The sequence below is a fragment of the Anabrus simplex genome, chromosome 4 (assembly GCF_040414725.1).
Source record: "Anabrus simplex isolate iqAnaSimp1 chromosome 4, ASM4041472v1, whole genome shotgun sequence".
Taxonomy (NCBI): domain Eukaryota; kingdom Metazoa; phylum Arthropoda; class Insecta; order Orthoptera; family Tettigoniidae; genus Anabrus; species Anabrus simplex.
Window position 1 is genome coordinate 215,983,608 of NC_090268.1, and position 23,596 is coordinate 216,007,203.

Sequence of the window (23,596 nt, forward strand, 5' to 3'; positions counted from 1 at the left end):
AAAAAGACTGGTATGGTGGAATGAAAAAGGGTAGGAAACTCTCTGGGAGAGGTCCGAGAAAAGGAGAAAATGCAAATGTTCCATGAACACATGGAACAATTTCGGCAACAGAGGAAAGAAACATCCAGGATATTTCTAAGGGCTAAACAATTATTTACCGAGCTCGATAGCTGCAGTCGCTTAAGTGCGGCCAGTATCCAGTAATCGGGAGATCGTGGGTTCGAGCCCCACTGTCGGCAGCCCTGAAGATGGTTTTCCGTGGTTTCCCATTTTCACACCAGGCAAATGCCGGGGCTGTACCTTAATTAAGGCCACGGCCGCATCCTTCCACTTCCTAGGCATTTCCCATCCCGTCGTCGCCATAAGACCTATCTGTGTCGGTGCGACGTAAAGCAAATAGAAAAAAAAAAAAACAAAAAAAAACAATTATTTAAAAGGGCTCAACTGGAATTTTTTTTGCTTTACGTCGCACCGACACAGATAGGTCTTATGGCGACGATGGGATAGGAAAGGCCTAGGAATAAGAAGGAAGCGGCTGTGGCAATTAAGGTACAGCCCCAGCATTTGCCTAGTGTGAAAATGGGAAACCACGGAAAACCATCTTCAGGGCTGCCGACAGTGGGATTCGAACCGTCTATCTCCCGGATGCGAGCTCACAGCTGCGCGCTCCTAACCGCACGGCCAACTCGCCCGGTTCAACTGGAAAAGCTCCACACCGACTTTGTCAAGAACAATTCCAGAGATTCAGACTTTCAAAAGCAAACTCAAAGGATAACAAGTGCCAAGTTTGAGCTTCAGAAACAGACGGGGTAAAATTGGACTGAACAACCAAGAAAACAGAGATATTAGCCAGATACTTATACAGTCTCTTGAATTGTCCTTCTCCAACCTCCAAACTAGAATTTCCACACGTGCCAGAGAACTCAGAAGATGACGAACTACCAACAAAGAATGAAGTCAAGAAAGCCATTAGAAACCTCAAAAACAACAGGGAACATGGAGAAGACTCCATAACGGCAGAAATGTTGAAATGGGAAGAACTGGAAATCTTAGACGATCTTTAGCATATCATCAAGGAAATCTGGGAGAAGGAGAAAAATCCCAGGAGAGTGAAAACCAGCACTTATCCATCTGCTGCATAAGAAAGGGAACAGACAGGATGTTAACAACTGCAGGGACGTGTCCCTCCTCCCAATCACTTATAAAATCCTCTCAAAACTTCTTAATAGAATGGAGGTGAGTCTGGGGAACATCTAGGGGAATACCAGCAAGGTTTAGGAAAGGCTGCCCCTGTATCAAACAAATATTCAACCTGAAGTCAATACTCCACAAAAGAATGTTGAGTAGTAAGAAAGTTGTGGTGCCATTTATAGGCTTCAAGACAGGCATGAGGAAGGGCGATGTACTATCCCCGCTCCTATTCAAATGCGTCCTGGAAAAGATAGTGAGAATACGGGACTCAGAACTTGACCATCAAGAGAATCCCGATCTGTCTAGGGAGACAATCATAAGGAATTAAAAGTCAACTGCCTGGCTTTTGCTGATGACTTTTCTATACTATCAAAGTCCAGTGATCGCAACCATCCAGATTAACTTCTTGGAAAGAATCGCCAGCCAAACACAGGACAGAGGATCTCAGCAGAAAATACCAAATTCATGAAGAACATCAAACATGAGCCAAAATTCCTGGAAACAGAGATAGGATGGATAGAAAGGTTCAAGAAGTTCAAGTACCTTTGCGAGATCATACAGGAAAATGGACTAGAAAAAGCTGAAGTGGAAGATTGGATCTTAAAAAGGGAGAGAGCACATGGCTTGGCAAAAACTATCTATAATAAGAAGTGCTTATCCTGGAATGCCAAAATAAAACATTACAACATCATGGGAAAAACAGAATGCCTATATGTCAGTGCATGTCTTTTCACAAACTAAAAGCTGGAGAAGCTTGGAAAAAACAGGATCCTAAGAAGAATTATGGAAGCTGTCCAAACTGAAAGCAGATGGAAACTTTAGAGCAACAAAAAGTAGGAAAGAATCTCGGAGACCATGAAGAAAAGGATTCTGGCGTTTGACATCTGTATTGAAAGAATGCAAACAGACTTGCCAAACAGATATTCGATTACTTGTGGAGAGAAAAGACCACTACAGCATGGATTAAGGAAAGGTTAGCAACATCTCGGAGGTCTAACTGTTGGAAAAGAAATACATTTACAAACACAGTGAAAAATTTGGAATGGGTTCAAGCCACAGGAAGAACTAAGAAGACTGGAAGGGCCTGGACAGATTAACAACGGAAGCAAGTCAGTGAACGCATGAAGGAAAAAAGGTCACAGAGAAAACTCTGCATGAAGAGAAAGAAATCAAGTTGTAGCACGATTCTAAGTGGTCCATTCGCTTGTAAAAAAAATAAAAGTAAAGAAAATGTTAAGAGGGTTGACAGTATACACTAGTATTCTTCCTCTTCCTTCTCGTTTTTTCTCCAAATTTATTGAGGCTGGCACTTGATACGGAACTGGATGCCTTTTGCAATGACTGTCATATGTAGAGACATGTATTCACTATTAAGTGTTTCTTTGGTAGTCGGTGGTGTGATGTTATGTGTGTAGGTGAAAGAACTGTATTAAGATTAACGCAAAATTCCAAACAAAGTCACAGGAATTAAACATCTGCAATTAAAATAAAGTGCCTTCCCAAGCTGGGATTCAAACCCATGGTCCTCTGAACCAAAGGCCAGTGTGCTGATCATGCAGTCAAGAAGCTGGACACATAGTATACATTTGAACTCAGGGCTCTCTGAACTGAAGGCCAGTGTGCTGATTAAGTCCAGATGATCATTTTAGACATGGTACTTATAAAATCAGGTGAGCTCTATAGCAAGACTGAAGTGACAGATGGTATAAGTGAACATGAACCTGTATTTCTAATAGTTAGAAATAAGCGCGATAGAAAGGAAGGCAACTATCATATAGTAGTTAAAAGAGGCACGAGGGAATTTAAAAAAAGTAATTATGATAAACAGAAAATCGTAAATAAAAATGTAAATAAACTATGGTTAAGGAGTGTGAAAATAGGTATGTACCTTTAAAAGTGGTAAGGAATGGTAAAGACCCACGACATCACAACAAAAGAAATAAAGGTATTAAGAATGAAGTGCAGGTTATAGAGCTATTAAAACAACGTGCGTGTTCTGACAGCTCCCAGCGCGGTAGTAAGGAATGGCAGTTACTATGGCAGCCAGTACACGCCTCCTGTTTAAGCCAATCCCAGCTAGAACAGCTCTCTCCCTTTTTTCTACCCTCTCTGTCTTAAAGCTCAGTGAAGAGGCTGGTCCAAGTTCCACGCTGCCAATTAGTATACCATAGCTATTGTGGCCAGGCTATATAACAAGGGTCTGCTTTAAGGGATATAATTATCTTTATAGCGTGTTTTTGAAATCAGCTAAATAATTACGGTGCTATTGTGTTCGTGTTAATAAGTGCTAATAACAGACTAAGTGTATCGTTATCAAGACTAGCATTTTAGTGCAGTGTAAATTTTACATAGTATAATATTCATAAAATGTTATTTCAGATTTTTCTCGAACATTGGTCATGCAACTTTCCTGGTTCTAGTATTAAGTCAGCAAAATTGGAAAATGCCTTGAAAAGTTAATATTTGAACTGAAGCACAATAGGCATTACCAGCACCCTTCGACATTATGATAATGTTTATTATTTTTGGTTTCTTAAAATAATAATTATACATTCTTCTTCCTCTTTGCTTCCTTCTCATTAAGGTGGACAGGCTTCGATTTTTGGAATTTTGGACGAAGCATATGAGATTTTAGAAATTAAGAATCACGACCTGTGGTTAGAATACCTAAGATTTTGTTTCTGCTTCAGATTTCAATAGAAAGTGGTCCCATAACTAATGATCGCAAGTTTAAAGGCACTCGAAACGACAAGATGAAAGACGGACTTTTACCTGTCACAACTCAAGTTTCAATTATAACTAACATCTTAAATTGTGCCCACGCTTATGACAGGGTCCGAACGATTTTCCTTCTTAATGTACCAGCATACAAAAAACTTAGGTATTTCTCCCATCCCCACCCGGATTTGAACCCAGAATATTGACCAGACCAGTCAAAGTGCCATACTGCTGCTGAAATGTACCTATAATGAAATCACTCGTCCAGAGATGGACTGATGAAAGCCTGTGAGGGAAGGGAATTATAAGTACATCTTATGATATTTGAGCTAATAAAATTATTGCCGAGCCATGTTGGTATAAGAGCATTGATATTTAATGTTATTCTAATGCTCTCATGATCCCCGTACATGGATATTATTTTCCGCAGTGCCTAGCAGAGAGCGAGAGGCTTTCATTGTAGTTGTAGTAACTCCAGCTGGATCATGTGGCAACACAGCGCTCCCACTCCTTTGCTTGGCGCCACGTGCTGCGAGCTGTCAGAACACGCACGTTGTTTTAATAAGACTATAGAAAGAAATACAGTTAAGAATAACGTGATGGCAAATATAATTGGCAGTCATATGAATTTCAGCAAAAAATGGAAGGGTGTGTATAGGTACTTTAAGGTAGAAACAGGTTCCAAGGGGGACATTCCAAGACCATTTATAGACAAGGCAAGTGTATATGTGAGAATTTAAGAATACAGAAGTATTCAATCAGCAGAATGTTAAGATAGTTCGGTACAGTACAAGTTATTGTTTGGGGCCATGCTTTACCTTGTATTATAGCTTAACCATGTAAATGAAAAACGACTTGCAGGGCGACAGAATATTAGGGGGGAAATAGTAGTCTACAAAAGAACACAATTTTATCAAAGACACTCGATCTACAACATACATTTGATATTTCATTCTTTACACAATTGATTATGTTCAATTTATTGTTAGCAGAGTATGCTTTTCTTTTTTGACATCACTTACATCAAACTGGAGACTTAACTAGGAGATTGTCTGACAAGATATAAAAACCAATATAGTCTACGAAGAGGTTTAAGTTGTCGAGGAGATGGGCGAAGGTCATCTTAACTTCCCTCTGTGTACAGAAAAGCTTGGCCAATTGTTCATGTCCCATTATTTCTGTGACTAGACAGGCACACAGTTTCTAAAAACCTATCCATCCATCCCTTGAAGTTCTGTTTTGTGCAGAATCCCTTTATGCAGTTCATTACCACATTACAGTAATCAGATTTTTATTTATGATTTTTCCTATGGAGACAATACTTTATAGTGCGTTCAATCCAAATCCAGGGTAAAGTGGACTACATTTTAACCGGGCTTCCTTTATACAAGGGTAATGTCCTGATTGAGGATGTGACTAATATTGGCGAGGTATTGAAATTTACCTACAATGATAAAAGATGTTTACAAAAAGATACAAAGATTAAGATGTAAAAAAGCAGCAGGGATTGATAATATTTCTGGGTAGGCCATGATAGGGGATATAGTGCTATATCTGAATTATTTATTTGACGACTGCATGAACGAGCTACACCAAATTAATGGAGAATTGAAAGTGTAGCCCCACTGTACAAAGGAAAGGGTGATACTAACTGGTTTCAAAGAAGGCAGTTCAGATTTAGGAAAGGTTGTTCCAGTGAGGTTCAATGTGTAGGATTCCTGCAGAATGTAGCAGATATTTTAGATTCAAGAAGTCAAATGGACTGTATTGACCAATCCATCGGAGATTACTGACAAAAAAGAGGGCTATTGGACTAGACAAAAGAGGGGTTGAATGGGTGACTAAATTTTTGATCCTCAATCAATTAAGGAGGAGGTCCTGCAGGGCAGTATTATTATTATTATTATTATTATTATTATTATTATTATTATTATTATTATTATTATTATTATTGCACAGGAAGTTAACGCCACTTAGGTGATACAAGTACTATTCATTAGCAGGCATTCTTTTAGATACATATGTCATTTGCATATAACATCCACTCAACGCATGAAGCAGGTTATGTTAATATTACTGTTTTTCGTCTTAACCATATAGCCTACATTCTTTCATTATTCTTTTATAAGTCTCTATGTGACATAAAATATATTATACGATCTGTTTAGTATTTTGATAAACATTACTTGAACGGTGTGATATGTAAACCTACTTACATTGCCTTAGTGCATTGATTATACATCACAGTGTTATTAAACTGTACAAACCGTTTTTGCAGACACAGATTCATTTACAAAATGAATAATTCAGACTATGATAAAGTAAATTCTCCAAATGGAAAACAATCTCTGTGGGAAGTCCTATAAATTGGTTAAAATACATATTAGTAAAGCTCATCCCAAAGCATACAGGTAGGCATTACTAAAAACTTACCCAACGTAACATGCAACCGCTCTTGATAACATTTCAGTATTAGACACACAAGTACAGATGCTATGTCCACTCATACCCAGTCTACAGGCAACAAGGAGAATCTAACAAAATTATGGGAAGATAAGATCAAGAAGGTTTTAACCAATGAAACATCGCATGAAATGAACTATTGTATCTGATGTAACCTCATTTTTCCTCCCTTCGATGACCACACTACCAGGCCCACAACATCCAGCTGTAAAATATTATAATATGTGTAAAAATGGGGCAAAAAAAAACAAACAAGGATTTACCTATTCACAGAACTCCAACCCCGCTCGAAGATCTAAAAGAGAGAGAGAAAAATGTTTATGATGTAACACAGTCAAGGTCTCTCTCCTACGACAACTCCGTGAGAAAGAATTCGATGCTGGTGTGCCTTACCACAAAAGTTCCCAAGACAATAACCACTGTCGGCGTTGCCACAGTAAGATTTTAACACTTGGTCACGTCTTAGGTTCCTGTATGACACCGAACGGAATTCACGACATCATCGTATACGATCTATGATTCCGGAAGCCCTGAGAGAAAAGCATTATACAGTCTACGAGGAGGTACATAGATTGTCTCAGACAGGGTCAAGCCGGCGGATTGACATGACAGCTATACCACCGGGCTCAAGTAAAGGGTTCATAATAGACCCCACAATTAGAACCGAAGCATCATCCACTCAAACACATGATGTACACAAGGAGAAATGTGATATGCACTGACTTAGCAAATGTCATGGGATAGTCACCTAATAACGTGTGGGGTCTCCTCTGGCCCTGCGAACTGCAGTGAGATGCCATGGAAGTGAGTCGACAAGTCCCTGGTAATCCTCTGGATGCAGCTAACACCAAATCATTTGCAGAGCGGCCGCCAATGCTGGTCTGTTCGTGGGTGCAGGATCCTTAACACGGAGCCTGCATTCCGGGACATTCCAGATATGCTCGATAGAGTTCATATCGGGGCCCCTGGGTGGTGATGGTAGTCGTTGGACCTCCGCTGCATGTTCCTGGAACCATTCCCAGGCAACGCGGGAGCGATGTGGCAGAGCATTATCATCTTGGAACACCGCAGAACAGTCTGGGCGCTGGAAGGCCAAAAATGGGTGGAGAGGGTCTCCGAGCAGCTCAACATACCGCGTACAATTCAAAGTCTCTTCCAAAACAACTAGTGGGCCCATTCCATACCAAGAAAATGCACCCCAGACCATAACAGACACACCAGCGCCCTGGACCACACCTTCGAGGCAGGCGGGATCCATCGCTTCATGTGGTCTGCGCCATACACGGTGTCTCCCATCTGCAGTTGAAATCGTGATTCGTCCAACCATATCACGTTGCGCCATTGTTCCAGTGTCCATCCCTGGTGACTGGTGACAAATGCGCGTCGTTGTGCCCAATGACATTGGGTTAACAGTGGCACCCGTGTGTGGCGCCGGCTTCCATACCCAATAGAACCCTTGTTCCTACGGATTGTCCACTGGGAGACGTGTCTAGCATGGCCTGTGTTGAATTGAGCCATGATTTGTTACATGGTTGCCCGTCTGTCACTACTGACAATCCGTCTCAGACGTCGCCGGTCACGGTCATCGAGGGTGGCTGGACGGCCGATCGTTCGTCTGTTGTGGACGGTGACACCCACATTCAACCATTCACGATACACCCTGGACACGGTTGATCGTGTGAAGCTGAAATTCCACCTCCCATCCATCGGGCATTGACTACCATACTCCGTTCGAATGGTGTCAACTCACGACGACGTTCCATGTTACACCTGTCACGTGCACAGCCACTGCTCACAAGGTCTCCTATACAACTGCCGCCGGCACAGGGGGCGCATCAGTGCTCCACTAGCCCATGATATTTGCTCAGTCAGTGTATATGAACCTACAATTCCATACTATGCCGAGAAATATCATCTGGACTCCATAGATGTTTTAGGAATGATGATAGGAGCACGAGGCACCATTACTCACACATTTCACAACTTTCGCAAGAAATTTAATTTGCATAACTAATTTATTAAGGACATTGGGTTAGTAGCTCTGAAAAGATCGTTAGCAATAGTAAAAATCATCTATACTCTTAGCTATATCTTTGTCCTATGAAGAATTCCTCATGGATTTCAAAATTGACTGATACACATTTAAAAAAAAATTAAGCAGGCTTTACTATAGTATACCACACATCTTATTTTTATTTTATTTTGCTAGGGGCTTTACGTCACACCGACACGGATAGGTCTTATGGCGGCGATGGGATAGGAATGGCCTAGGAGTTGGAAGGAAGCGGCCGTGGCCTTAATTAAGGTATAGCCCCAGCATTTGTCTGGTGTGAAAATGGGAAACCACGGAAAACCATCTTCAGGGTTGCCGACAGTGGGATTCGAACCCCCTATCCACACATTTTAAACGACCCTTGTAATTATTAATCAAATTTTCATGTAAGCTTTGTCTTTTTGACAGCCTCCAAATGGGGGAAGCAGAAAAAAAAATGCATTTCTCTCTCTACTATAATCACAGGAAAAGAATAATTAGGAATGTTACGAACTGTGGTTTGAATCCTAATTGCCCTGCACGAATGCACAAAATTGAGAAATATTTTTCAGAAGTATTTGGAAAGGAGGCCGGCCCCGTGGTGTAGGGGTAGCGCACCTGCCTCTTACCTGGAGGCCCCGGGTTCGATTCCCAGCCAGGTCAGGGATTTTTACCTGAACCTGAGGGCTGGTTCGAGGTCCAATCAGCCTATGTCATTAGAATTGAGGAGCTACCTGGCGGTGAGATAGCGGCCCCGGTCTAGAAAACCAAGAATAACGGCCGAGAGGATTCGTCGTGCTGACCACACGACACCTCGTAATCTGCAGGCCTTCGGGCTGAGCAGCGGTGGCTTGGTAGGCCAAGGCTTTTCACAGGCTGTAGTGCCATGGGGTTTGGTTTTGTTTGGTTTATTTGGAAAGGAGAATAATGGGACATATTTGGTTGTGAGTAATTTTAATCCAAGTAATCCAAATATAATGGAACTATCAGAAGTGGATGTGAACGAAGCTCTTTTAACTATCTGTATCGACACAGTACCCGGCCTAGATAAAGTGTCAGTTCAAGTCTTGAAACATCTAAAGCCAGGGAAATTTATCACATTGCTAGGGACTGTCATAATTCGATTCGAAATTGTGCCCGATGCTTCGGCTAATTGCTTTAAGTTGCACCGACACAGATAGGTCTTACGGCGACGATGGGATAACAAAGGCCTAGGAATGGGAAGGAAGCGGCCGTGGCCTTAAGGTACAACCCCAGCATTTGCCTGGTGTGAAAATGGGAAACCACGGAAAACCATCTTCAGGGCTGCCGATAGTGGGGTTCAAACCCACTCTCTCCATGATGCGAGCTCACAGCTGCGCGCTCCTAACCGCACAGCCAACTCGCCCGGTACCAGATGCTTTTAAGATTGGAAGAACAATTCCAATTTTTAAAGGTGGGGACAGAAATAAATTAAAAAATTGGGGTCCTATAACGATTTTCTATGTTATAAGGAGAATCATAGAATTTATTCTAGACAAGAAGCTTCATAATTACGTAAGTTTTTCATCCTGTCAGAGAGGATATTTTCCATATCCCAGTACCCACATAGGTACATTTTCATCAATGGCCATCCCAAAAAAAGTCCAACATACATACATACATACATACATACATACATACATACATACATACATACATACATTATCATTATAGACTTATGCCTTTCAGCGTTCAGTCTGCAAGCCTCTGTGAATGTACTAAACATTGCCACAATCCTCTATTTGCAACTAGTGCTGCAGCCTCATTTAGTTCTATACCTCTTATATTTAAATCATAAGAAACTGAGTCTAACAATCATTGTGTTGGTCTACCTCTACTTCCCTTACCCTCCATAACAGAGTCCATTATCCTCCTACATAACCTATCCTCCTCCATTCGCCGCACATGACCTCACCACCGAAGCCGGTTTATGCGCACAGCTTCATCCATCAAGTTCATTCCTAACTTAGCCTTTATCTCCTCATTCCGAGTACCCTCGTGTCATTGTTCCCACCTGTTTGTACCTGCAATCATTCTCGCTACTTTCATGTCTGTTACTTCTAACTTATTAATAAGAATCCCGAGTCCACCCAGCTTTCACTAGCGTAAAGCAAAGTTGCTCTGAAAACAGACCGATGTAAAGATAGTTTTGTCTGGGAGCTGACTTCCTTCCTACAGAATACTGTTGATCGCAACTGCGAGCTCCCTGCATTAGCTTTACTATGATTCAATCTCACTTACTAAATTACCAACCTGGGAGAATACACAACCTAAATACTTGAAATTATCGACCTGTTCTAGTTTTGTATCATCAATATGACATTCAATTCTGTTGAATTTTTTACCCAATTACATCAATTTAGTTTTCGAAAGGCTAATTTAAATACCATACTCATTGCACCCATTTTCAAGTTCCAAGATATTAAACTGCAGGCTTTCGGCACAATCTGCCATTAAGACCAAGTCATCAGCATAGGGCAGACTGCTTACTACATTTCCACCTAACTGAATCCCTCACTGCCATTTTATACCTTCCAGCATCAATTCTCACTGAAGCCCAATTGTCAACATAAATGCCTTTGATTGATTTTAATAATGTACCTTTAATTCCATAGTCCCCCAGTATGCCGAACATCTTTTCCCTCGGTACCCCGTCATATGCCTTCTCTAGATCTACGAAACATAAACACAATTGCCTATTCCTCTCGTAGCATTTCTCAATTACCTGGCACATACTGAAAGTCTAATTCTGACAGCCCCTCTGTGGTCTAAAACCATGCTGGTTTTCATCCAACTTCCTCTCAACGCACCCTCCCTTCCAAGATGCCAGTGAATACTTTGCCTCGTACACTAATCAATGAGATACCTCGATTGTTGTTGCAATCCTTCCTGTTTCCTTGCTTGTAGAGAGGTGCAATTACTGCTTTTGTCCAATCTGAAGGTACCTTACCAACACTCCATGCTAATCTTACTACTCTATGAAGCCACTACATCCCTGCCTTCTCACTATACTTCACCATTTCAGGTCTAATTTCATCTATTTCTGCTGCTTTATGACAGTGGAGTTTATTTACCATCCTTTCCACTTCCTCAAGCGTAATTTCACCAACACATTTTCCTCCTCCCCATGAGCTTGGCTGTTCGCAACACCACCAGGAAGATTTACTTTCACGTTGAGAAGATGTTCAAAATATTCCCTCCACCTCTCCAGTGATTCCCTGGGATCTATTATGAGTTCACCTGAATTACTCAAAACACTGTTCATTTCCTTTTTTCCCTACCTTCCTAAGTTTCTTTATTACTGTCCAGAAAGGCTTCCCTGCTGCTTGACCTAGCCTTTCCAGGTTATTACCAAAGTCTTCCCACGACTTCTTTTTGGATTCAACAACTATTTGTTTTGCTCTGTTTCTTTCATCTACGTACAAATCCCTGTCTGCCTCGGCCCTTGTTTGGAGCCATTTCTCATAAGCCCTCTTTTTACGTTTACAAGCTGCTCTCACTTCATCATTCTACCAAGATGTTCGCCTTTTCCCATCTTTACACACAGTTGTTCCTAGGCATTCCCTTGCTGTTTCTACTACAGCATCCTTGTATGCCACCCATTCTCTTTCTCTATCCTGAACCTGCTTACTGTCCACTGTTCGAAACTTCTCACTAATCATATCCATGTACTTCTGTCTAATTTCCTCGTTCTGGAGATTTTCTACCCTTATTCGTTTGCAGAAAGATTTCACTTCTCTACCCTAGGCCTAGAAATACTTAGTTCACTACAGATCAGTTAGTGGTCTGCATCATCGAAAAATCCCCGGAAAACTCGTACATTCCTAACAGACTTCCTGAATTCGAAGTCGGTTAAGATATAGTCTATTATGGATTGGTACCCCTAGCTTCTCATGTGTAGCGGTGAATAGCCTTATGCTTGAAGAATGTATTCGTAACTGCTAAACCCATACTAGCACAGAAGTCCAGCAAATGCTTCGCATTCCCATTAGCTTCCATATCCTCCCCACATTTACCAATCACCCTTTCGTATCCTTCAGTTCTATTTCCAAATCTTGCACTGAAATCGCCCATTAGCACTATTCTATCCTTGCTGTTGACCCTGACCACGTTGTCACTCAATGCTTCATAAAACTTGTCAACTTCATCTTCATCTGCACCCTCACATGGTGAATACACCGAGACAATTCTCATCCTAATTCCTCCAACTGACAAATCTACCCACATCATTCGCTCATTTACGTGCCTAACAGACACTATGTTGCGTGCAATGGTATTCCTGATAAACAGCCCTACCCCAGACTCTGCCCTTCCTTTTCTAACACCCGTCAAGTACACTTTATAATCTCCTATCTCTTCCTCGTTATCCCCCCTTACCTGAATATCACTTACTCCTAGAACATCAAGATGCATCCTCTTTGCTGACTCAGCCAGTTCTACCTTCTTTCTTCCATAAGCTCCATTAATATTGATAGCTCCCCATTGAATTCCATTTCATTCGCCGAGTTGTTTCCAAGGAGTCCCTCGCCTGTCAAATGGGAGTGGGACTCCATTACTCCCATTGGTCCGAGGCTTGCTAAAAATGTTTTGAGCTCAGTAAATTCACGAAGCAGGATGCTACCTTACTTGCACATAGTCCAAGTGAGGATCTCTCCTCTAACAGGTTATGGACCACCGGTGGATTGTACAGTCGTAGCTGCCTCAACACAAGGAGGGCCATTACTCAGAATTTGTCCGAGATGCCCACTCCCATTCCATAGCAACTGGTATCCCGACTCTCAGGACCACTTACTAGGCCACTCACCCATTGCCCATGATTCTATGAAAATGAACTGCTGTATTGCTTTTTTAGATGTCACTAAAGCTTTTGATTCTGTCTGCCACTATCATATTCGCCAATCTCTAGCTTCTTGTGAAATGCCTGAAAATTTTAGGACTTTTAGTCGTAAATGCGTTACTGATGAAGGGAATGGTTGAGATTTCCCGAAACATGTATGGTTTAATAAATAATGTTTCTTTCATTTAATGATTGTATTGATCAAGGCGGATTTAAATAAACTATTATAAATAGTTATATTATACGTAAATGTGTTAGTCGAAAACCAAATTCAAGTCAAAGTAAAATTTATTTAATAAACCTCAATAAGTCAAAAACCATCCAGCAACAAAGAGGAGTTATTCAAGGCAGTCCTATTTCCCTTCTCCATGTAATCTGGCTATTGATAATACATTACAAGAGCTTTCTGAGCATGATGTTTCTGATATTCACATTTTTTCAGTAGACGACGGATTAAACAAAACTATCTTGTTTAGCTTTTGCTGATGACATAACCCTGAGGGTGAAAGACAACTCCAGTATCAGCAGCCTTATCTTCCAAGCAGAAAACTCTTTAGCATCAATTGGCCTAAGAATCAATCCCGTTAAATGCGAATTAATTTGTATTAAAAGTAGAATTCTGTCTCCTGCTGAAATCCTCACAGAAGACGGGTCACTATACATTCACTGATTTCTAATGGAGAACATATTAATTACCATGGAGTTAATTACAATGAGGAGATTGTATTTGACAAGCCAACTGTAATTGCTGACTTAACGACAAACATGATGAAGTTATGCACCTCTCCTTTGCTGAAACCAGATCAAAAGATATCAATTATCAATCAGTATATATGACCCAGTCTTAGATACCCTACTCAAAGTACTCCGTTACCTAAAATCAAAAATAGCTTTCTGGAAAATGTTGATAAGCTGTTAAAAAGGTGCAGTCAAAGAAATGATTGGTCTCCCTCATGACTGTCCAGATGGATTGATCTACGCTCCAAAGCATTTCTGAGGCTTAGGTCTTATGTGAGCGAAGTGGGAAGCCCCTATACAAAACTTCAATATCTGCAGCCATCTTCGTGTTTGAAACTATCACCTTCGCGTTATCAGAGAATTACATAAAATCAGTTTCATGGTCCGTATCGCACTTCAATAGATTCACAATTAAGTATTTATTATTTTCCACCTAGTCGATACAATGATTGCTTAAGGCAATTTAATGGTTAAAAGTGGTACATGTTTCGTATTTTATCAACATCTTCAGCCACATAATACTGTTTAGAGAAAGATCACGAAAAAAGAATTGGAATTTCTCCATCTACAGATAGCCCTACAACTTATTCCTCCTCAATTGAAGCTATAGGTGGCAGCAAGGAGGTTCTTGACACACCTATATCCCCCGCTCCTCCACCTCCTCAGGTGCAAGAGCAAGGAAGAACGCATCATCAATATTACACCAGACACAAGACTGTGAAAGAATGACAGGAGTTACTGTTCCAAAGGAAAGCAGGCTTAATAAGAATTGACAACTAAGAATTAGTTATATTTTCATCTGCATTAATAATAAGAACCACATTGTGATATCTGATTTTCTTCATTTCGACAATTACCTATAAACTGTATAATTTATAATTTATAATTTGACCTTTTTTCATTAATTATTAAGAAAAGAATATTCATTTAGGACATACTCTCTATGGAATATTGTACAAGTGTTTCCTTGACAACTGCTTTCAATTGTAGTAATAATTTATATATTTTCTCTTGAGTTTTTGTTGTTTAAATGTTGTGAATCTTATGTTAATTTTAAGGATACTTCCTCTTAAGCATTACTTTGTCAATTTTATATATTTTTCATCTAAACAGAGTTATGTGGCTGAAGATGTTGATAAAATACGAAACATGTACCACTTTTAACCATTAAATTACCTTAAGCAATCATTGTATCGACTTGGTGGAAAATAATAAATACTTAATTGTGAATTTATCAGAGAATTACGGACAGAAAATAAGTCAGTAATGGAAAAGTTAGATATTGATGATACTAATAATCCATTGAATGGACGATGAATTCATGAACTACTACGAGAACAAAGCTTCTGCACTTGGACACTACACTCTTTACGAGGAAAAAGTGTTGAAGTTTATGCCATTCACCCTAAAGCAAACTTCTGGGTAACAGGAACGGACAGTCAAACTCTGAATGGGCAAATGCTCTCAAAATGTCGTGCAACATCTCGGTGATAGGAGCAATTCCTGGTAGATGTCCTGGCACAATCGGCTGCAGTCATCCAACTGCAGCAGAAATGAAACTCTTAGTCATGTTTAGGATCATAGGATATAATCTTCATGGTTTTGATCCGTATTGAATTGTGATCACAATAATAATTATTAAATTAATGTTATATGGTCCACCTTTTTCAATACTATATTATGCAATATTATTGAATTACATTACTGAACTAGAGACTAGTTTTGGCCTTCGCTGGCAATCTTCAGGCTTAATGTAATACATCTAATAACTAAACAAATGTAAAAACACACAATTGACATGAAAACTAATGTATAAACACACAATTAACATTAAAATTTGGGATGAACTACAGTAAGTGTAAAATCTGAAAAATAAATTAGGCTCTAATTTCTTAGCATCTGGAGTATGCTCATCATCCAGACTCTTTCCTGTATTGATAATCATAGAATTGTTAGTTCCTCACTGCTAATCATTACAATTTCAATTGCAAAACTGATTCTGTAGTCAGAGCATCAATCATCAAATCTACTTGAGAGGTGGTAGCAGTATGCAAACCACTGGATGCCACTGTAAATAGCCACCAGCTGACGCAGAACTGCTAGATGGTGTTTCCATATCGACCAAAGTAAATAAAACGTTCCCGTAGTGCTTGTTAAAATCATGCTGAAATGCTGTTGGTCATTGTCAGGACGGCACATGAAGATATGGTTAAAACGGACACATTCTTAATTTGTGGCTGGTATAAATTTGCAATTCATTGTGGTGTCCATTAAGTTAACCTGAATAAATGATAGATAAAATTAGATCAAATTAATGAATAGAAGGAGAGAGAGAGAGAGCATGTTAGTCAAATGCCATAGGTTATAAGAGACTTGCCTCTCATTGCGGCATGTGGTGCGTGGTGTATTGTTGTGTGCCTCACACAAACGGTTGTGAGATTCAAAGGAAAAGGAAGGAGTGGAGCGAGGAGAGAAAAGCGGGGCAAGGGGCGAGGGGTTGGGGCAAGGGGAGAGATCAGGGAAAGCGGAGGGGGGAATAAAGGCAGGGCCGAAGGATATGGGAAAAGAGATGGCTGCTGTAGAAAGGGCTGTGAATATTATGAAAAACTGAATTATGTCTTGTTGGTTTGACGTTTCTAAAAATGGGAATTAGGTCAAATAGGATATTTGGCTTTTCTGATGATGATGACAATGATTCTTTTTGTTTAAAGGGGCCTAACATCTAGGTCATTGGCCCCTAAGGGTACGAAATGAAATGTAATGACAATTTAAAAATCCATAATCCTTCACTGACCAGTATTCAAAAATGTGAGGACGAAGAATGAATGGATGGATATGAAGTTAAAACAATCAGTGGATCCGACCCGCAATGTTCCACATTCCCAGAAACTAGTGTTAAACAATACTATTACTGACCAAGGGACTGCTCCTAAACCACAATAGTGAATTAATGAGGCTTGTAGTCAAAACGGGTCCAAAATCCAGGTCATCGGCCCCTCATAATGGTATTTATCGCTAGGAAAATAGAACCATGTTATTTGTCATGTTTCGGTACTAATCAAAAGTAGCATGGTCTCGCGGTATTCCACACATTATAGTACTATTCACAGGCAATGAAATTTGCACATGTAACACAGACCTATGGTGTTTCGCACACTGGAGTGCCATTTACAGGCAACGCAAACCTATGGTGTTCAGCACATATGTGTACTAACCACACGGACTTGTGCTATCCCATGGTGTTCCTCATACAGTGGGTACTAATCATAGGCAAGCCAGAACCATGGTGTCGCTCCTTAAGTGGTACTAATCACAGGTACTGTAAAAGCCGACAATGCACTCTATTGCTACTAACCACAAACCTATTTTGTACCTAACATAGTGGTACTACGCGCAAGTAAAAGCCACCCATGGTGTTCCCTGCGTGGTGGTACTAATCACATGTAGTTTCATGGTTCTAATACAATCATCCCTTGCTCGCCCCATACGACAGGCAGGGGATACCGTGGGTATATTCTTCGTCTACGTCCCCCACCCACCGGGAGTAGGATTTTCTGTAATGTCATTAAGATTATGATTTGGGTTAAAATATTGATCTATATGTATGAAGCAGCTTTCAGTAATGTTAAGGAAGGGTCCTTTGTTGATGATTTTGAGAATTTACATATCTTGTTTTATGTCTGTGAATTTGTGATTGTAGTCATGCATATGCTGTCATACAGCTGAAAATTTATTGTTTCAGGGCACTGACGTGTTCCGAGTACCTTATATTAAAATTCCTCCCGGCCTGTCGGACTTAAGAAGAATTACAACTTATAACCGTCCAGGCTTCTCCAGCCATACTTTTACGCGATATCACTCGATATCAAGATTATCAGCTATCGGCAATTATTTATATGACATATTTATTTTAACTTCAATCATTTGTAAATAAGGTTTTTGGAATCATATTGTATATATTAGAACATAATTTATTATTTAAATTATTACATTACATAGGATAGGAATTCATTATGTATGGTAAATATGGTCAATGTTGAGACAGAGTTGTTGTCATTTCATCTCATACTTGTGTACACGGAAAAGTTATTCTTGAAGCGGGGAAGTTGGATGAGTCACTGGGTTAAACTCATGAGCAAGAGGCACTACACAGCTACCCGTGTGAAAGGCTAGCCAGCAGACTACATCATCGCCACGCCTACTGGACTTGTCAAGAATGAAGAGAGGGAGATGATAATGCGATCTACGAATCAGATGCTTCGTTGTATTGAGATCTGGTGTTGAGCTGTTACCAAGAGTGGGGAGAGCCCGGTGATATTATCTAACACGGAGTCTCGGATACTCACTCACATCGCTACTTCTGCTGAGAACCTAACTACTATTAGAACTTCTACTGTGAACATCTACTTTGAACGACGTTATTGATTTTGAGACAGTGTGTGGTCTCTCCGAGACGTACTTATTTTTGTACAGTGTGTTGTCGCTTCGATACAGTACTTAGCTGCGGTGATATATTATCTAGCGCGGAGCAATCCTCGTCCGACACACATCACAACGAGAATGTCAACTACTTTATTGATTTTTGAGACAGTGAGTGGTCACTTCGAGACATAGTTATTTTTCGTACAGTGTATTGTCGCTTCGACACAGAGCGTGGCTGCTTGATGCTGTCGGATCAGGGCGAGACGAAACAAGCTTACGGCTTGTGAGATATTCAGTAATTATTCTGGACGAAGAACTACGTTTAGTTCAAGTTCATGGCATTAGGTATAAGTCTGTATAGCTAAGTTGGATTGAGATCTCTGCTAACATGGAAGAATTCATATCTCTGAATTTTCTCCTCCTACGATCAACGGTGATCAATTTTCACAAGTATAGGGCCAATGTCTAATTTAAGGACTAGGCAATTAGGGAGTGCTAGTCCAGATAGCCCAAATCACATCACAGAAGGAAGGAAGGATGTCCATGGAGCCAATTCTACAACGAGAAGAGGGGAACGAGTAACCACGGAAAAGAGATGACCTCAACGGAAGCTGCAATTGGTGAGCTTCAATTAGATAAAGCAAGCTACAGTTAATTTCAGTAACGTAAAATCTTAAATCCCTTCACGCTTAAAGGAACTTTTCCGATTCATCTCATTTTTTCTTGTATAATAAATTCATTTGTATTTTATATTCCGTTAATTTTTTTCTTAAGCGATACTTAATGGTTAATTATTTCAAATCCTACCCCTGTGATTTAAGTATAAGTCTCTACTAGTAAATATAAATTTTGCTTTACAGTTTTATTTGAAACTGTAACGCTGGCGCCCAAACATTACATAGAGAAATGGGAAACCCTGGAATGATAATTAATTCTATTTGCGTGGCATGTTGCGGACAAGCCACATATAGTTTAGATTTATGTTCATGTGTCCCCAGGTATTAACTTTCGTCTCCTCTAATGAGAAGCTTAGGAGAGCGAACAGTTACAAACTGTTGCAATTAATCCTGTATACTCCTCATTTTGAAAAACTATTGACCTTTTTATGATTGGGGCATTATGTAAGACATAAACAAGCTCAATATTTTTTCAAAATCAGGAGTATAGAGGATAAATTGCAACAGTTGTAATTCTTCTTGCATCAGACAGACCAGAAGGAATTTTAATGTAATATACTTGGAACACGTCAATGCCCTGAAGTACAATAAATTTTCAGCTGTAGGACAGCATATGCATGACTACATTTACAAATTCACAGAAATAAAACAAGATATGGAAATTCTCAAAGTCATCATCAAATGACCCCTCTTCAACATTACTGAAATCTGCTTCAAACATATAGATCAATATTTTAACCCGAATCATGATCCTAATGATATTTCAGAAAAGCCAAATATCCTACTTGACCTTCTAATTCTCATTTTTAGAAACATCAAACGAACAAGTCATAATTCAGTTTTTCATAATATTCACAGCACCTATCCACAGCAGCCATCTCTTTTCCCATATCCTTCAACCCCGCCTTTACTTCCCCCTCCCCTTTCTCCAACCCCTCGCCCCTTGCCCCGCCTCTCCCTCTTTGCTCCGCCCCTTCCTTTTCCTTTGAATCTCACAACCGTTAGTATGAGGCACACAACAATACACCACGCACAACATGCTGCAACGAGAGGTAGGTCTCATATAACCTATGCCATTTGACTAACACACTCTCCCCCTCCTTCTATACATTAATTTTATCTAATTTTATCTATCATTTATTCAGGTTAACTTCATGGACACCACAATGAATTGCAAATTTATACCAGGCACAAATTAAGAATGTGTCCGTTTTAACCATACCTTCATGTGTCGTCCTGACAATGTCCAACAGCATTTCAGCATGATTTTAACAAGCACGACGGGAACATTTCATTTTATTTACGTTGGTTGATGTGGAAACACCATCTAGCAGTTCTGCGTCAGCTGGTGGCTATTTACAGTAGCATCCAGTGGTTTGCATACTGCTACCACCTCTCAAGTAGATTTGATGATTGATGCTCTGACTACAGAATCAGTTTTGCAATTGAAATTGTAATGATTAGCAGTGAGGAACTAACAATTCTATGATTATCAATACAAGAAAGAGTCTGGATGATGAGCATACTCCAGATGCTAAGAAATTAGAGCCTAATTTATTTTTCAGATTTTACACTTAGTTCATCCCAGATTTTAATGTTAATTGTGTGCTTGTACATTAGTTTTCATGTCAATTGTGAGTTTTTACATTTGTTTAGTTATTATAGTATGCAAACCTTTTCTTGAGCCCTGAGATCCATAGTGCTGAATGGGAACTCGGGCTCAAGAAAATGTTTGCGTACTATAGATGTATTACATTAAGGCTGAAGATGGCCAGCGAAGGCCGAAACTAGTCCATAGTTAGGAATGTAATTCAATAATATTGCATAATATAGTATTGAAAAAGGTGGACCATACGACATTAATTTAATTATTATTATTGTCATGTTTAGGATACTACTGTACTGCAAAGGAGAATTGCTTAGGAAAACCTGTCATCACAGAGTGAAAGCAACCTTAGCCCCTTCACTGAGAGATTTGAAGTGGAGCGAGTTTACGAAGAAGTACACTGTATCTCTTCCACAGGGGTCCAACAGAGGAGCAGATATTGCTGTCATCCACCAGCAGACTCGAACAGCTGTTATTCTTGATCCAACCATCTGGTTTGAAAGAGACTTATCCCAGGCCAAGGAAGTTGACCAGGAAAAGAAGAGCATTTATGAACCATGCATCCCATATTTGAGTGAGAGGCATAACATTTGCCCAGAAAACTGGTCCGTGAAGGGTCTGCTATTTGGAAGAAGAGGCAGTGTACCTAAACATATGTGGGACATATTGAAAAATCTTGGAATCCAGCACACGACTTTGGAAAAAATATAGTAGACATTTTAAAAGATTCTGAGAAAATCTTAAATCATCACTTATACTACTCCAAAATGATAAATCATGTAGTGTTTCCTTTTTGTACAATAATTTTAATATTTTCAGTTATCATCGCCTAAATTGTAAAAAAATCAGGATCCTTGTGGTCATTTATGCTTTGTGAACTGATGTCGTCTGAAATATATATATGTATGTATTTATTTAGTGTATATCTTTCAGTGGCGGGAGTGTCCAAGGACACATTCAGCTTGCCTGGTGGAGGTCTTTCTATTTGATTCCCATGGGCAACCTGCACATCGTATGTATATCAATTATAGGAGTAAAGAACTGAAGTCACAGATAAGGCCTTTTTTTTTCCTTCCAGATTATGTTGTACTGTTTGGAGTTAAACAAGTTACAGGACTGTGAGCAACTACACAACAGCAAAGAGGACAACAAACTCATGTACGGTACTTACTTTCTTCCCTTTTCCACAACTTGATGTGACCAACATTTATTTACTTTTTATTTATTTATTTATTTATTTAATTAATTTATTTAATTATTAGATACAGCCTATGAAGAGCCATTTTACACTAATAATAATGGACATCTAAGCAACACTTTACAAGGGCCATTCATTCAAGGGAACACACAACCAAGATGCAAATCCTCAGGGTCAAGTGTATTCTACTGGCTGGCTGTATTTATGTAAACCACCAAACTTTCTCTTCAAAAATACAAAGGTCCAAAGTGTCTCTTGTCTGGATAAAATACCTATATCTTTCAATCAGATTTAATTCTCATCCATTCAATTCTTCCTTTCATTTAGGACAAAGTAAATCTGTACTGTGTGTTCAAAATATGAATGCACTCGGCCATGCCAGGAGCTACTGCTTATTATGTCCAGTGTTTTGTCATTCAGTTCTGTGATCAGGTATTATAGCATGCAAAATTTATAACAGCTCGGTCACTCAGTCAGTCAGTCATTGGTCATACAATGGTTCCTTTTGCTCTAACATTGCTAGCTCTTGAATGATCAACACACATTCCATTATGAGTTGATTATGCAGCATTCACAAATTCTTGTCTAAAACTCATGTGATCCCTACTTGATCCATCGACGTGCCCAAACAACGTGCGATATACAAACATTAACACTGCCTCACCCAAGTGCAATCCTATTTAGAATGCACAGGGAAATTTCATTCAAATACATACTGCACACATGCACCCTCACTAAGGAGGACTCATCGAGATTACAGATATCTGAGATGAAGTTCCTACAGACCATAATTCAAAATACAAAACTGGAAACGTTTAGGAGTGACATGGTGAGAAAGGAAAATGGGATTAAGACATCGTTAGATCGGGTCAGCATATCCAGACTGAAGTGGTTCGGGCACATCCTCGTGTGTAAATTCTAACTAAGGTATTTTGTACAGGTTCTTTCAGCAGCCTTATGCCAAACAGATAAGTCATTAACATAAAGGAAAGTTTGTTAAATTTGATGAAAAAAATGTATCAGGAAGGATGTGGGTTTGCACAAGACAACAAAACTCCACAAATTATGTCAATACAATAAGACTTTACCCTTTCGAATGAATGAATTTCAGATAAAAGTATATCATTACTAAAGAATTAGAGCGAGGGAAAGTTACATTGTGACTGGTGTTCCAAGTCATGCAGGTCAGCTGTGTTATGCTGCTGATATTACCAAGTGAAATGATAACACTATAAATTGCTTCTTCTAACCTTTCCCAGTATAATCTCTTAAATCTCAATGTGACACTCTACTTTTTATCAGTTTTCACTACATTCGTTTCATCCACCCCTTCAGTAATCATATCTTGAACTCAGGTAAATGTAAATGCCTTGTTACCTGTGCCCATATTAACTTTATCGGGTTGAAGTGGCAGTGGCAGCGAGGTAAATGAATCTCAATATCAGAGCTTTTGCGCAATATCATTGATTATGTACCCAAGGAATCAGAATTCATGAATATGAATACATTTGGTCAGCTCTGCTTTCCATAGCTCTGAAGAACATTTTTTTCTCTTTCATATAAATATTTATAATATTACTGAATTTCTGTAACTGTTCTATCAAGAATTATGTTGGTCCACCAAAAACCCTTTGCTTTTATAAGTAATTCCAAACAGTGTGCAACTTTTCTCTCTGGTCTGTATACAACAATA

General features: G+C 39.6%; 1 protein-coding gene across 1 annotated transcript in view; it reads right to left on the reverse strand.

Annotated features, from left to right (window-relative positions):
• NFAT (NFAT nuclear factor) overlaps positions 1-23,596 on the reverse strand; it is a 533,805-nt gene that overhangs the window by 221,625 nt on the left and 288,584 nt on the right. The gene's annotated exons all lie outside the window — the stretch shown is intronic.